Source organism: Castor canadensis, chromosome 14, assembly GCF_047511655.1.
Source record: "Castor canadensis chromosome 14, mCasCan1.hap1v2, whole genome shotgun sequence".
NCBI lineage: Eukaryota > Metazoa > Chordata > Mammalia > Rodentia > Castoridae > Castor > Castor canadensis.
In genome coordinates, this window is record NC_133399.1 from 82,077,730 (window position 1) to 82,094,690 (window position 16,961).

The following is a 16,961-nucleotide window of genomic DNA, read 5'->3' on the forward strand; positions in this document are numbered from 1 at the left end:
GACAGTAAATTGCATATGAAATATAAATGTATTGTGTATTTAGACTTGGGTCCCATCACCAAAGTATTTCATTATGATGTACATAAAATATGCACATATTTCCCCTCCAAAATTCAAATTCCAAGCACCCAAGCATCTAGGATAAGGGATACTTGGATAAGGATACTTAAATTGTATAAAGGATAGTGTGACTCAGCTTCAGGTGGAAACATACGGCACTTCCTCAAACTAGGATTATTCTCAGATCATTCAAGAAAGGAAACATTATCAAAGGAACCATTATGTTGAGTGTTCAGAAAATCTAAGGGGTTCCAAAGGAGAATCTTTACCACTGAGAGAATGGTGGAGCAAGGGAAGAAGAAGTTTCTGGAACCCAGAAGAGAGTTTTAGGGAAGTGTGCTTCCAGAGGAACTGAGAGCTGGGGTCAAGGAACACAGTTTGAAGTAAGCTTAAGTAGGAGAGAGAAAAGAAAATGGATAGTTGATCTCACTGTCCATTCCCCTGCTTATCTTCTTCCAGATATGCTCACTCACTGAAAGGAAAGAAGATAGAGGGCAAGGGAGGCCTTGAGGCCTCTTGCGACAGAGAATAAGATGGGCAAGGGTCTACCTAAGATACAGAATTAGGGTGTGCCTGCAAATGGACTTCTCTATTTCATGTGTAAAAAAATAAACAATAAAATCTAGTAGATGACACTGAAACATCAAATCATCTTAGTGGGTGTGGTGTAATTGGATTACAGTAGATTTTTTTCAACTTAAATTTATCACAAGTCAGCTACATTTGCTCCTCTTTCTATAAACATTTCACTGTGGAAAGAGAATCTTATCTGGTTCATCAGATTATATGATTCAAGATGTAACATATGTATTTATTTTTCGTATGAAGATTTTGTGCTGGCTATATTTATTTAACTGAAGAAATTAATTCTTGAGAATTCTGAGGTGGCTTATGCATTCCTCTAAATCACTTTTTAGAAATAAGCAAGGCCAACTTTTACTTATTAACTTTAAGGTTAATTTGTAGAGGTAAGTGTGTGATAATATGTAGGAAAAAGGAAAGAACATTGAGCTTTATTCTATGTAAAACGAAACAATTTTTTAAAACAAATTTAAAAAAAATATTGTATGCGATTTTCAGTGCCATATATATTCACCTAAAACATAGATGAAGATAAACTTAGGTCTCATAGACTTGAAAATGACAAAATTGCAGGAAAAGTAATCAAAAGTTGGGATATATAAAGAAGGAAAATGAAGCACTTGTTAAGAAGCCACTCTACTACTTGAGCCACTCTGCCAGTCCAAGGTACCATGTCTTCAGGTAATTTCATGGTTACTGAAAATGATTAGAAGAGGTGATCATAAAATAAAAAGAGATAGATCTTTGCATATGGCAAGAAATCCAACAATACAACTGTATGTGTTAAATGCTGCCTGCAAGTGAGGACATTCCAGATGAAAATGAAAGAATTTTCTAGATTTTTTTCAGTCTTCTAAGAAAAAATTGTATGACAAAAATGAAATTTATTATGAAGCATTAACTTTATATTTAAGGACTTCTCATAAGCTGGAAATACTCATAATGGATGTTCTTATCAAACTTCTAACTTATAAGCCTATTTAAAGTCATTGCATGGATGGTTACCAAAAGAATGGTCCTACTCTCAAACCATTTTAGCATCACTATGTAAATTTATCAAAAAGAATGTAGGGTAACTAAAAATTCAAGAGGGAAAAAAGAATAAAAACAAAACACCAATTTGGGAAATTGCTTTATGGTAGATATAACGAGTAGGTTTGGGCTCAAGAATAGTGAGGTAAACCAGTAGTCATTTACACTGATCTAGAAGAAAGTTATTTCCTGGAGACACCAGAATTTAGTAATAAATTTTCATTAATAACAAAAAAAACCATGGAAATTCAAGGTAAAATCAATGTATATCAATAATTTCTAATTATTTGCTATTAAAGCACTTAAAATAGCAGTTGAGATCAATCAAAATGTTCTCATTGTCATAGGATTTTGTGTTTTTTCATGAACTTTATCAATATCATATATGCATTGCATTATTCAAGTAGAAAATTCTTTCCAAAATGATTATATCATCATTTGTAAACAATTTTCATTTTCACTTTACAGAATAACATCAGGCTCCCTGTCAACATTGAGTTTATCCTGGCAAGTAGCCTGGTGAGAGTCAGGCTTATTGAATTGCTGAATCCCATTACCACATACAGTATATATTTTTGGTTTTCCTCTCTCATATTTCCATATGTATGAGTGAGTCCTTAGAAGGAAAATAGCATATACATTTCTTTCAAATTGATCGAATACTATTGGCATACTTTAAATGGATTGAGTATCAAAAGGCTCTAGAATTAAGTCATGTTTGTTCTTTTAACTTTAGTCACATCAACTCTTCCTCAATTTCCTGATCAGAAACATAGAAGTAATAATTCCTTCCAATCTTAACAGAATTTTTGGACTAAGATATAAGAATATTTGTGACAAGCAAAACAGGATTAAAACTTCAAACTATTCTTAAAGTATCAGAGCATGCTAGAAAAATCTAAGGGGACTAGAGAACAGCAGAGGAGATTTAAAATGGACAATATGGTCAGAATTTCAGAAGACTGACATCAATCCATGTCTGTTTGAAGATTTTAACATGTAGTGAAAGAGGTGGTGGAGAGATACTGTGAATGTGAAGTCCTACATTCATGTAGAAGTTTTCAGTAAATATGGAGAGGAAATAGTCCAATTTTCATAGTTCATGAGGATATCTGTGAAAGATTTTGGACCTCAGACGATCCAAGGTCAAAGAGATCATCATATTCTCTTGTATGTAGGTGAAGCTATTGCAAAAGCTCATTAAAACATAAATATTGGCTATTGAGCCATTTTCAATTATTTACCAATTCTATTACCCAGAAGTACCTTTTCTCTTTGAAGAAGATTCAAGAGGGAGTTGTGTTACTAGATGAAGGAATAAAGGAGGCTAGAACAAGATTCTGGTTCCAAGCTTCAGTATATTATGTAATGAGACTGGGTCTCCTGGCAGCAAATAGCTTAAATAGGAACAGTGAAAGAAATAAATGAAAGGAAAGAAGTTTTTAAGGTACATACAGAATTACTAAAATGGAATTTGGTTGTGTTCACAAAATACCTAGAGATCAGTGTCATGAGTACATACATGGATATACACCCATGGAATGTAGCATCATTGTGTAGAGGTTAGCAAGACACTATGCCCTTTTTGTTTTGTTTATTTATTTACATGTGCATACATTGTTTGGGTCATTTCTCCACCCTGCCCCCCTTCTCCCACACTTCACCTCCTCCCCTCCTCAGTTTCAGGCAGGTCCAGTTCTGCCTTTATCACTGATTTTGTTGAAGAAAGGACATATGCATAATAAGAAAGACAAAGCGGTTTTTTCTAGTTGAGTTAAGGATAGCTATAAAGAGAGATTCCTACTATTGCTTTCATGTACCCATGTGTTACGACCCATGTTGATTAACTCTTAACTGATCTTTATCTTGGTTCCTGATCCCCTGCTCATGATAGTCTGTCGTTTTAAGGTTTCTGTATTAGTTCTTCTGGAGTGGGGACATCAAATGCTTTCATATTATGGGTTTTCTACCTATTCCTATATCTCCCGTATGTGAATGTCAATATTCTATAAGGTCAGTATACTCTAGGTAAAGTTTATATACACAAAAGGAAAGAGTCCATCATAAGCTTATACTTTTATTAAACAGCCATACAGAATTTGTCCAAAGCCATGTGCTCATAACAAAAGATTTACTCTTAATGAAAACTGGAAAATTACTTTCAGCATCTTTACTACAGTCTTCCAAAAACATGGATTTCATACCCGGTTTCACAACTGATAGAAATGTGTCAGAGAGTATTAGTAACTTGTCTGAGGTCACATGACAATTAACAGCTGGAGCGAGGTCTACCAGGGAATTCTATTGAAGCACAATTTCATTACAACATTTGAACATAGAGGGAAAATAAGTTGGAATATGTTTGAAATTTTTACTTTTCCTGATTATTCTTGTGAAATGTCCTTGAACACCGACTATAATAACTTGTAATTATATATGTACATAGTTCAAGATTAAATTTCTGAAAAGAATTTTGTCATAATTCTATCATAGTTAATGCTCACTATGACATGGCAAAATCTGTGAATAATGCTTTTAAAAATACTTCTTGGTCACTTAACAGTTGTATGGGGTTCTACCAAAGCAATTTAGAGCTTTAAAAAGTAACAGTGCTATTTTAAAATTGTAAAGGACCAGTACAATTCATTTCTTTACTAACTGCATAACATGATATGACTGTTAGTATGCTATATATATATCAGGCTAATATACCAATATTATCTTATTACAGCAATACGACCATGTGAATAGACAGAGGAAATAGTTGTAATTTATGAATTTTCTGATCTTAACAACATAATTGCACATAGAACTACTCTGCTATTATAACCAGAAGCAGGATTCAAATACCCCAAGACAATGAGTCTTTGTTGCTACAGGTGTATATCCACAGGTGTAAAAGTAAGAAAGTGAAAATATATCAAGCAAGACTTCAAACTAAGAGCAATACCAGAGATTGGTACTGCCATTAAGTCTGCTGAGGGTGTCTTTTGAAGACATCTACCATGACCTTTTAGAGAAACAAACACAATATGCAAGGAACACAGTAAACAATACCATCCTTATGTTTTAATTGCTTATGGAAAGATGAAAAATAAACCCATCATATGATAATTTCTTGGTATAAAAGCCTCATATAATTTCTAGAAACTTAAATCCTACCTGAGTCAACATTAAACTTTAATTCAAAGTTGAAATTAATCTATTACTGAATTTGAAAACTTGATTGTATTTAAGTGAAAAATAGATGGTCTTCTAGGTAAGTAATATCCTAGGGATACAACCATTTTAATTTCCAAAATGACTATACACTCTTCTAAAGCCATTCAACCAAACAATGAAGAAAAACCAATAAGAAAACTGTGGCCATGGTAGTTTCTACGAAAATTTATCTAAATCGATCCAGAACTGAAACAAATGTGATTAAACTGAGCTGTGTTCTTTGTATCTTGCTTCAACAGGTTATTTCTTTTAATAATCACCAAGTAAATTAATTATTCTTACTAAAATAGAAAAATATGCCTGCCTGTCCTTTATATGTAATGTCAGCACCATGAACAATAATCCAGAGTTTATGATAATTAATACTATATATCCTTGCCATTGAACAACACAGTTGTAAGCCATGTGGCTTTAAAATTAATAGGCTCTTCAAAGCAATAAATCAGAAACTATGATAATTTTATAAAATATTTCTTAAAGGCACTTACCTTTTAAAACGGAAAAGTACTTCTGGAAGCAATTTGCCTGTTAAAATGAAACATATCACTTATTGGTATTTAGTAAATAACATAAACAATGATGCATTATTATACTTAGAACAAAACAGCAAAATTTGTTAAAATAACTTTTTTCTAATCTCATTTAATTTTTTTCCACAAAATGAAAACCACCTCCTTGGTTGTAATAATTAAATGCTTTTCTGTTCAAAGCATGTGCACCGAAACCACAAAAGCTAATGAGTTTCATGTCTGAGAGCAAAAACAGAAATTACAGGGCACATTATCCTGGTCATGGGTGGAGATTTAAGCATATTCCACTCACTGAGTATAATGAGAAGTGTGTGAATTAATGTCTATACCAGAAACTTTAAGGGTTAGATGTTGTGAAGAATTTCATTTCTACTAATAAAAATAAAGTACCATCAGATAGAAGTTATTAATATCAGATGCACTCTTTTCAAGGATTTCATTAGTTGTTTGAATCTCTTATGTACTTTAGACTGACATGCATTAAAGTCTCAGATATTCTTATTTATAATACCTCACAAACATTCCTTTGATAAAATAAGTAAAATCATGGTTCCTTATAATGTGAACCAAAGATATACCTGAAACAAACTGGCTTGAATCAATTCAATATTTAATCCTAATCAGAGGCAAGGGAGTGATATGGTAGAGAGCCAGATGAAGCCATAATGGTAGAAGAAATTTTTTAAAGGTATATTCCTTTCTTTCCTATAAGACCTGAATTGTTTTTCTCAGGAGTGAAAACAAAAATTATCAAGTGTAATTTCCTTAGGAACTGCTTATTTATATATCTAAAAGTACGCACATGCAATTTTTCAATAGTCTGTGTATATCACAAATGCTGGCATTCTATTTCATCAAGTTATAGAGGTTTTTATATTATTTTTGTTGTATCTTCAGAATAACTAAGATCCAAATCCTTGCAAAATTGAAGCCTCGTAGATGCTAATTTGTAAACAGAGGTAGGGTGGGTTGTAAATTCATCTGAGTTCACCTGAGTGTTAAATTGTCAGGACATCAAAATTGCTTCTCACTCTCTTCCTAGATTGACTAATAATATTTAGAAGGGTGGGGGTAATGATCAGGAAGGAGCCACCTGGTGATTAACTAAGCTCCCCTGGGTCAACTCTGCTGCTGGAAAGACCTTTCACTCCTTATACCCCATGCTCTTAAGTTCACTTTTCTGATCTTTGTAAACATCAGGCCGCATTTTCTCCCAGACTGCCCACTCAGCACTTCAGGAAAAAACTGATTAAGAGTCAATGAATCAATTGAAGCAAATGTTCACCTGTTTAGGGAGATGATTTCTAAATACCTCTTTGCTTTAACTTGAATAGAAGGAAACTGAACAATAAAAAATAATTTCTCAACTTTTAGTCCTATTAGTTCTTAAAAATAAAGTACTCACTGAAAAAAGCGATATACAACATCTTACCTTTCCCTTCTAGTACCAGTATGGGTAAATTTCCACAATCTCTAATAATGGTTATCATTTTAGGTTGCTAAGAGGTCTTCACAATTCCCTTATTGTTATGTGCCTAAAGTCAGCCCTAATCCTTTATCTCCATAGACATCAGAATATTTTTTAAGAATCAGACATAATCTAATTCCAGTCCTATTTAACTTTTCTTCTTATTGCTCATAAAGTGAATTTGAAAATCCTTGACATTGGCTGCCAAGACTTCTTGTTTAAACCCTGTGAAATTCTCTAATTTCTCCCAACACTCTCACACTCTCAAACTACTAAGACATTGGTCTTTCTTTTATTTCTGAATTCAGTCTTCCCATTTTCAGTCTTAGGCTCAGAACCTTAGCAATTAACAGCTACAAAAGATCTTTCATCTATCTAACTATCCTCAAAACTTCTAGATTTCAAACATTTCTTTCCTTGGATCCTAAACTGCATCTCTTCTGCCATTTAGTTTGTCTTTTGCTCATTTTTCTTTTCTCAAGCATGGAGAGAGACATTTTGATCTCTATTGAGTTCCACTATGGACTCAACATAAAATGTATTATCCAAATGGGGAGACTTTTGAGGCATAAAGAAGGCAGTAAGCAGACGGGATGTTAGTACAATAAATATGAAACAGGACCAGTCTGAGCAATCCAGTGCATATGGTTAACAGTCCTGTAGAGAAAAATTATTATTTGAGTTGTGATTGCCCAACATTGAGGGGACAACATGTAGGCAGATGAGGCAGATGAAAAGCTTCAAAAGCTGCTGGTTACTTGCATGACCTGGTATCCAAACAAAGTTCAAGTATGAGATGTCTATAGTGGTCTTTCTCTGTATTAAACAAGTATAATAAAAAATGCCCTAAACATCTTTAAGTAAAATGAAAACAGCATGCAACAAACTTAATCAGGGAATAAACAACTGGATCACAGCCTAAATTAAAGCCACAAGTAAGCGATATCTTGGCTCCTTTCTGGGCAAGCTAAGATTGACATTTGCCAATTTCTGTTGAAACGTCAACACATTCACATACATCAGATAATTTTCAAACAAGTACTGTAGTAACTACCATTTATCCCTCCCCCAAACGCACAGATGTTGTTCCAGATAAAAAGACAATAGTGAATGCATTGGTGGAGATCTGGATATGACAAGAGTAGAACAAAGGCGAACAATCAGCACTTTTAATAACTTTCTACCCCTTTATTAACTAAATCAATTAAAGAGTTGTCTGAGAATATTTTAGCATGAGACATGCACATTATATTACTGTGAAAAACAGCAGTAAGCTTTTTCTTTCCTAAGCTCAGTCTTCAAATGAACTCTGTAGACATGGGAAATTAAAGCAGAAATAATGACTACATGGGTATTTTGGTCCTTGAAATGGGATACCTTTCCTTTTGCATGCTTACTCTGGTTGGGTTTATCTCTTTATGTGTGTGTGTATGTTGCACGTGCACAACTAGGTGTAAAATTTAGAGGTTGAAGCGATAGTATGATTTCTAGAAAGTGAGTTGACTTTAATCAATCAGTATCAAGTGAATAGGAAAGGATGTGAAGACTTGGGACAATCTGATAGCTGAGGATACTTCCAGATATGTATGTCTGGCCAAATTAGAGGAAGCCTTTTGTGGAAAACAGGAAATTAAGCTGGAAATCATTATACTATGTTAAAATGTTCCAACCCCAAGAAAAAGAAAAGATTTTTTAAAAAGCCAGAAAAATAAAATGTTTCAATCTTTTAAAACTAAAAGAGTGTAGAGGATTAATAAAGGAAGGGCTATATCATATTTTGGATTTTCATAATCAGGTGAGCACTATGGTGGCATGGAGACTGTGAATGAAACAGGTCTTTTAAGAGATATGTGCACTATTCCATAACTGAAATGGTGGCAGTCTTAATCTACTTATGGCAATGGGAATGTGAAAAAGAGGAGAGAGTCCAAAGGTATTTAAGTACATAATTGATAGATATTTTAACCATCTAAGTCTATAGAACAATTTTCTGAGTTTTGCTTAAGTAGCTAATGCACCATTTATCAAATTAATGATCATGAGAAAATAAGAAGGATGAAAGTTGGAGAAGATGATGAGTTTGTTTTCAAATTCTGGTTTTTATTTTTAAAGTTTAGTGCAAAACCTCTCTCTCTCTCTCTCTCTCTCTCTCTCTCTAGATAGATGGATAGATAGATAGATATAACTTACTCTTCTTTTTTAAGTGAGCAAATTAAGAGAAAAAAGTTATTATGTTTGCTGTTTCAAAGTCTCACAGCCACCAAGTGGTAGAGGAAGAATTTTACTCCAACTCCCTTGACTTTAAACTCCACGTTTTATAGAACTGGCTCCACAGCCTAGTAAATTCATACCTGTCCACCATTTTTCCTTCCATTGTAAAGCAATGGTAATATCCATCCCTTTGATTATGTGAAGTAGATATCATGACATTTAGATATAATAAATAAGGCAAAAAACTATAAAGTGAACATAGTAGCTTGCCTCAATATGAAACTCCTTTCAAAACCTTATCATCAGCAAGCAAATACCTTGTCAAAAAGCAAAATGTAAATGGTTGTGTGGCCCTTCCCTACCATTTCACTTTAACTCTACTTAATTAGGGGACTAAAAACCATGTCCATGTCTGTGTTGGTAGAGGACAGTGGATATGAAGCATGAAAAGAGACCAGATGGCTCTTAAAGTAGAATTGGTTACCTAGCAAGATATTTACCCTCAATCTTTTCATTTCTTTCTGCTAAAGTCTGGACTCTAATGTTCTTTTAATGCAGATTTTTATTTGTGCAGTTCCTGGTTGTTATGTGAATCTGTTGCTGCTGAATATGTTGAGTCTTAAGCCTTTTGTGAAAATGAGCATGGTTCTTTGTAGTTACGAATAACTAATGTATTCCTTTTGATAGAAAGGGAAATTAAAGGGCTTTTTGTTATCTTTTTATTCTTAAATTTGGTTCATATTGCTTTATTTAGATTGTAAATTATCACCAAACTTAAAAGATTATCTCAACTGAGAGCATGTCATATGTTGTCTATTTTGCTCCTTACTAGAAATGGACAATTACACTGCCAAACATATTGCTAAAGTAATTTACTTTCCTGGTTTTCACCCTCTTCTTTTAGTAGGCAGAGATATGTTCATGTATTCATCTAAAGTCTTGCATTTTTATAGAAGATTAAAAAAGAATTTGTCATGCATACCACAAAGCAGAAATATTATTTATCACTGAAGTCAGTGAAGGATTCAGACATCTTTAATTGTGTAGAGTATATGGCTGTAAGTCAGCATATTGAAATTTTAAAAAGTTGCATTTAAATAGAAAGGATTTTGTTACTTTAAAGTATAAAGTCCTTTTAAAAAATCAATTGCACAGTATTTATCAAAAGCAAATAGCTAAAGGTTGAAAGTATTGACCTGAGAGCCACACTGCCTAGAATTAAAGGACATCTCAAGACTCACTATAATATGGTCTTTGGTAACTTACATATCTCTCTCTGGCAGGATTTCTTTAAATGTAAAAACAAGGAAAAAATGTCTTAGGAAGTTATTGTGAGAATGATATGAGTTAATATATGTAAAGCTCTTAGAATATTGGTACATAGTTAGCTTCTCATATATGTTAGCTTTTATAATGTTTTGGGTAAATCCATTTTTCTATTCTTTGCTATAGAAGTTATCAAATAATATTATGTAAACAGGATTTATGTCATAATGCTTCAATTATCCAGAATGAAGCAGAAAACCACACAGCATGAAAAAATATAAGTGGCAAATAGATACCAGAAACTCTATGCAGAAAATAAGAAGTATGCTGTTTATACAGAAAGGCTTTGAATTTCATAGGTCCAACACTGTGCTACAAGTGATAGAAAGATAAACAACAATCTTTACTCTCAAGCTACTTTAATCTAGTTGGAAAGTAAATAGGGAGAAATGTTAGATGATTATTTCTATGAGAGGGTTACAAGAGGAGAGATATGGGGGAAGTAATGTTATTTTTAGCCAAAAGGCAAACTTCTGAAAAGACCTTCCATTAACATGGATGGATTCACACCACTGTTTCACAATCATTTTATTCACCTTTAGAAATATTGCCTCTGGACTGAGCTACAGTAGCTTTCTTTAATGGCTAATGCTTCATTTCTAATTGTTTATTTTTCTGAAAAGCACCATTGATTAAACTAATATTTACTGAACAACAACTAAGGTGAAGCACTTGAAGTTGCCATTATAGGCTCTTTTTTCTAGCATTTTGAGAATAAAATGACTAAATCAGTCCTAATGACTGTGAATGAAATAAAACAGGATGACATATAATAGTGCCAGTGGGTGACAGAAGCTATTTTATTTTGTGTGGCCATGAAAGTTCACTCAGAAGATGTGACAGTTTATCTAAGATAAAAGTGCATGACAAAAAGCAGCCAGTCTGGGAAGAACTGGCAGCAGGGCATTCCAAAAAGAAGGAAATACAAGTAGAGCTCCTAAGGGAGACAATGAGGAAGTTGGGAATAATAGAATAGTTGGAAGCTATGAGGAGGAACCCTCTCCTAGTGAAAAGACTTTTGAGAAAGCTCTGGAATTTGAGCCTGGGACCAGATTTGGACCTTGAAGGCCATTTTCTACATGTAAAAGTATGACTTTGGAAGATGAGAGGAGGAGTGATAAGATTCTATTTATGCTTTCAGAATAATTCTTCAGGGGCTGTGTGAATGGATAGTGGGTGTCAAGAGTAACAGACAGAGAAGCAAGTTATAGGCTACTGCAGTAGACCAAGGAAGAGTAATGGGCAAGGGGCAGGCATGGTGGCTATAATGGAGATAGAGATAAATAGAAGATGCCAAAATAAATTTTGGAGGTAAAGCTGTCAAGCTTTGCTGATCAATTGGATGTGAGAATGTGAGAAGATAGGAATGGAGTATAAGTCCTATGTTTCAGAGAAGCAAAATATCCTGCCACTTGAGAGTATAGGATTGAGAGAGGCAAAACACAATTGGGAAGAGACTAATGATTTATATTTTAGCCATGGGAAGTGTGTGGTACACATAGACATTCAAATAGCAGTGTCACATACATGCATATAGAACATATTGTCTTCTTTAGCCCACAGTGTTTCTCAACCTCAGCACTGCTGACTGTTGGGAGCAGATATTTCCTTGTTGGATAGGCTGTCATGTGCATGTGTACATCGTAGCATGTTTCTCGCCTGTACTGACTGAATGACAGTATCATCTCCATGTAATTGTGACAAATGAATATCTCCAGACATTGTTGAATGGTGGGGAGGGGAGTGCAAAATGGATCCAGGACTAGAGATACACATTTAAATGTAAAAATAGAGATAGAATTTGGCACTTAAGGAAAGAGAGAAAAAGAGTAGAGGGCTCATCCCATCACCCAGGAGATTCCAGAATTAGAAACTAAGCAGAGGAAGAAGAGTCAGCAAAGATGACAATGAGACAGAAATTAAACCTGATGAGGATGGCGGGTTGGAATGCTAGAGACAAAATTGTTGGCAGCAGAAGAGAGTAAGCATGTGTGATTCATATCAGACTCTGATTAGGTAATTGAGAACAGAAAAACAATCACTTCCAGATCTGTGTCAAAAAAGAACTGATCTAAAGAAATCATGAGACAGTCTCAGTGTGAAAAGTTCTATTACCACAGACATTTTACTTGGACAAGAGTCTAGGAATGTATAAAAGCTGGATGGTTATTAGGGCTTCCTCAATATGAGTCACTTTATTTGATGTGTGTTTGCAAAGGGCTGAATGCAGGTGAGGTTTGATGCCAATTTCCTCCTATAATTTGCACAAGCAGTGAATACACATCCAAAGTTCAAATGGGTATGGGTTCCAAGCTTCCATCTGCTTACTAACATGTCTGATGTTCAAACTGCTCAGGACAGATTTCAGGCAATGGCAAAGTGTCTTTAAGGGAGGGATGTTATCACAAGGGTGGAAGGTGTCTGGGCCAGTAAATTGGTCTCCATTCTGGAGTGGACCTAGAGTGACTCTGCAGCTAACATGTTACACTTCTGATACTGGGAACTTTCTTGTCAGGAATTCTTATGATGTGAGTATGTGTAGAGGAGGTACTTTGTGTGTGATATGCATAACTATACCAAAATACTATGGTACCCAAGCTTCAGCAAGGTATTGTAGGGCTCCCCCAGCTTAATAAAATACCAAGTTTAGGAGGGGCAGAGTTTCCTTGTCTCATTTCTCTCCCAAACCATGGTAATCTAAATTAAGACACAGCACAAGGGTTAATGGGATCAAAAGCCTTTTGACCTGACCAGCAGCATGGCAGCAACTTTAGATCTCCAAGATCCCCCAAAGTAGTGTTGATCTAGATTAGCAGCTCCATCCTGGCTAATTTATCAGTGATACTTGAGGTGACACAGCACAGACAAGCAGGTGGGTGTGTATGTATGGTAGCTGGAGAGGGAAGGGAGGTGAAGAGTATAGAGGAGGAAGAATTCAACCACAAAGGAGCTCACAAATTTTTATACATAGTTTTTATTCCTGCAAAGTTAATATCTTAGAGGATATGTGGATTTATTACTTTAATGGGTATGGGCAGATATTTTTAAAACATAATGATTTATAACCCCATTTATGAACTGATAGTACCAATCTCCCTAAATCTTTTTTACCAGTTCTAGATCTGAATACTTTTAATTTTGGCAATCTGATGTGTAAAGAAAAGGTATTATATCTTTGTTGCCCTATTCTGTGATTCATGTTCACTAGTAAAGGCAAAGTTCTTTTTATACATAGACTACTTGTATCTTCTTTTCTGAAAATTGGCTGTTCATACGCTACCTATTTTTCATTAGATTCTTGGTCTATTTCATATTCATTTATAGAAACTTTTTACGTTAGGGACATAATCTTTGTTATATTTTAAAAGATCATGCAATTTAATAGGGAATATTTTGGCAAAACAGTTTACATATCCTCATAAATATGGATGCTTGCCTGGTACCATCTCCCATAACACTGAAAACTGAAGTACCTCTCTTGTAAAAATTTAGGGTAAATACTGGAAAAGACTGGTATCCTATTAGTAAAACAGGTGGAGGTTCTGCATTATGAAAAGACAGGATATTAATAGGATTATTTTTTCAGGACAGGATTTAGAAATAAGTACCATGCTTCAATCTAAGGATCTAACTCATCATTTCTTTGCTTTCAAAGACACTTGGGTTTTTTATAGACAGTCATAATGAGTTTGTTCATCTAAGGTAGATTTCCTTAACAAAATGCATTGCTTGTGGCCAGATTTGTAAGACAGTTTTGTATCTTTACAAAAGTGCTTTATTGAAAAATTTCACAAATACTTTAACTTAAAAAAAACTAATGCCCTTTATAACTCTTTTGTTGAAACTTGAGTGTGCAGAATCCTAAAATTCTATACCACAGCCCTTTGAGATTTTTCAAAAGAGACTACCAGAGCTAGTATTCCATGACACTTTTTTTTTTCTAAATGCTGACTTAAGGAAATATCTTCACACTTTGCAAATGAATGACTTTTCTTGTATTTGCTTTAGCACTGCCATTTTGTCACCACAAATTCTTCGGAGATAATAACAAATGTGTTAAATTACTAGTGGAAAATTTTTGAAAAAATTCATAAATTTCATACAAGGTTTGGGTTAAGATGGCACAACCTAAATGTAGTTAGGTCTTGTAGGCTAAGGTAAAAATATAAAAAATAAAAACTTTGTGTGCGCATGTGGGTAGGTGTGCTATAAGAACCACTTTTCTCTCGAAAAGTGAAAACATATCACATATGAAGTGACATGTGCAGAAAGATGGCTATTTAGCACTTTCTGAGAAGCCATTAATAAATAGGTAAAGCCAAAACAAAAGAATATGTTAAAATTATTTTAATATATTTTTCCCTAATTATGAAGGATTTTATTTTAATTAAAACTTTCTTGTATGCCTTTTGGTTTTATAAATTTATTTGCTCTAACATTTTAGGAAATAGTCTGAGCTTCTTTATTGTTATTCAATATAGTTTCAAAATTCAGTTTTATTTTTGCCCACTTCTATTTACCTGTTTATGAAGAAGTAAAATTATAAAGGAACAATATGGTTGAGAGAATTATCCTAAATCACCTATATTGACATGACTTGCCCATTGTCCATTTATTTAGCAGTTACTCTTGATAAAAATCTATTTAAATGATGGATAATTACTCACTTCTGGGTTCTGAAACTGGCCATTTTACCCAGGGTTTTTCAGTAATTACTGGTTCATTTACTGTTCAATACATAGGAACATTTCTTCTAAAAAAGCAGGATTATTAGTTATTGCTAGCAGCTCAGGAACTGAAGTAAATGCTCTCACAAATAGCATTTCCAATGAATAATGCTGAAATCAGACTTTTCCATTGCAAGTGCTCAAGTAGTTGGCTTTTTTCCCATCGGCTACTTTGTAACTGTGAATATGACAACATGACGGTGATTCACAGATGCCAAAATATGACGAGCAGAGCAAATCTGTGTTCCAGATTCGATAAGGTGAGAAAAGCGGAACTCTAGGCCCCAGGTGATGTCCATGAAGACACCTACTCACAGCAGGTTCACTATCTATAACATGCAGCCGCCAACTCTAATAACCTGGCTGGGAAAGAAGTACATCTAAAAATGTAAATGGATGAAAAAAATAAAACCGAGTTGCATAGTAACATCTTAAGCTGATTTGAGAGATGTGTGCTTGAAAAGCATAAGCTTCAGCCTTGGAAAATGCCTTTTGTTATATTCAACATATATTGGGCTAGAACTAAGAAAAATACATAGAAATTATGAATGCCTTAAAAAATTCCTTCTCCAATCCTGCAACCTTATTAACAATGTAGTAGTGAGTGAAATAACAGCTTGTTTCTTGTTTTTTTATCATGATATTTGGAAACTTATTTCAAATGTACATATGCTTCACAGGTTAGAAGTTATATGTCTAAGGGACAGAAAAAAATAGATTGTGAATAGGCATCTTAGAAACACCAGCTATACATTCATATAAAACCACTTCTCATTCTTGCACTGCATTACAAAGGAATAATGGAGTCACAAATTATACAAGACTGTTTTTTACTATTGTACATATACATTTATATATATACAACCCATACTTTCTGACTTCTGCAAAGCATGATTGTGAATTTAGCTCATGTGAACTCATTTATGGTATGAATTTATGCTTACAATCAATCTTTTTCCTGTCAAACCCAAAACTGTCTTTTATTAGATGACAAAAATGTAGATGACTATTAGAGTAAGTTATCCAGAATGATGGGAAGACTAAGGGTATTTTTATGTCAAAGTGTTGAGTCTAAATATTTTGTTCATAATCAAATTTGTAAATAAGAGAACAATTTTCAGTGTTTCCTGTAACTCATAATTTGTTAGCATTATTTGGATGTATCTACTCACGCTAAGCAACAAGTGGTTTTTTGTGGCAGGGAGGAATTACATAGTGCAAAGGAAAAAAAGTTTAAACATAAATGATTCTAATTAGTTTTCAAGAAATTTCCTTGTTATGGCACGCTCATGTCATCCAAGTTACTCAGGCAGCAGAGATAGGAGGACTGCAGTTCAACATCATACCGAACAAAAAGTTAGCCAGACTCTATCTCAAAAACAAGACAGGCTTGGCAGGATGTACCTGTAATCTCAGGTACTGAGGAGGTGGATGTAGGAGGATCTCAGTCTAAGACCAGCCTAGGAGAAGTATGAGGCCTACCTTTAAATTAAACTCAAGTCAAAAGTGCGGGAGCATGATATTTGAAGTACTAGGCCCTGAGTTCAATCCCCAGTACCTCCAAGAAGAACAGGATAATGAAGGAGAAAATGAAAAAGGAAGAAGAAGAAAGAGGAGGAGGAGGAGGAGAAGGAGAAGGAAGAGAAAGAAGAGGAGGAGGAGGAGAGCAGTTTTCAGACTAAATTGAAATCCTTCTACAGACTCAGAATGAATCAGGTGGCATGTGGATTTCCATATTCTTTTTACATACAGAATATTGGCATTGTTTATATTCATTTCACAATAATTGCATATACATGTAAG

The 16,961-nt window shown here is 34.2% G+C and overlaps 1 protein-coding gene across 21 annotated transcripts in view; it reads right to left on the reverse strand.

Annotated features, from left to right (window-relative positions):
* Nucleotides 1–16,961, reverse strand: part of Tenm3 (teneurin transmembrane protein 3) — a 2,373,066-nt gene that overhangs the window by 2,017,943 nt on the left and 338,162 nt on the right. For all 21 annotated transcript variants that reach the window (XM_074054924.1, XM_074054923.1, XM_074054922.1 and 18 more), the window contains exon 3: nucleotides 5,385–5,421. The gene's annotated coding sequence lies outside the window, so the exon portion shown is untranslated. The remainder of the gene's footprint in view (nucleotides 1–5,384; nucleotides 5,422–16,961) is intronic.